The sequence below is a fragment of the Triticum dicoccoides genome, chromosome 2B (assembly GCF_002162155.2).
Source record: "Triticum dicoccoides isolate Atlit2015 ecotype Zavitan chromosome 2B, WEW_v2.0, whole genome shotgun sequence".
Classification (NCBI taxonomy): domain Eukaryota; kingdom Viridiplantae; phylum Streptophyta; class Magnoliopsida; order Poales; family Poaceae; genus Triticum; species Triticum dicoccoides.
In genome coordinates, this window is record NC_041383.1 from 154,003,703 (window position 1) to 154,004,320 (window position 618).

Here is a 618-nt window from a genome sequence, read left to right on the forward strand (position 1 = left end):
AGGGGAGGGGTTTGGGGATGCTGGAAGAGGGCGAGAGCGAGCGAGGAGGGGGAGGGTTTGAATTTGGGCTCTGATAGGCTTTTTTTTTTGCGTGGAACCGAAGAACTTTATTCAATCAACCGAGCTCCGGCACTGTCCGCCATCAGGCTAGTGATCAGAAGTCCAGGGGGAGAGCTCATCCAACACTCCGTCATCTCCAATGTGCTAGCATGACCAGAACTCCAGGGGGAGAGCTCATCCAACACTCCATCACCTCCAATGTGCTAGCATGTCTTGCACAAAGGTGAGCCGGAACATTCGAATGCCTCTTTACATGAAAAAAATATCAAAAGAAGAAAAAGAAAGTGCTAGCTCTTCAATATCTAAGAACACAAGCGCTATGAGGGAGCGCGAAGAACGGCGCGAGTGCCAGAGATCCACCACATCTTTACTATCAGTCTCCATCTGTACTCGCTGAAAGCCTCGAAGCTTTGCAAAAACCAGAAGAGCCATAGCCTCCACAACTAGTGGGTCGGTAACACCACAAGCCGGTTTGCACCAAGCTCCAATGAAAGCTGAAGATGAACGTGCGACACTGCCCAATCCAGCGAGCCTTGCCTCCATGGATATCCCTGCATC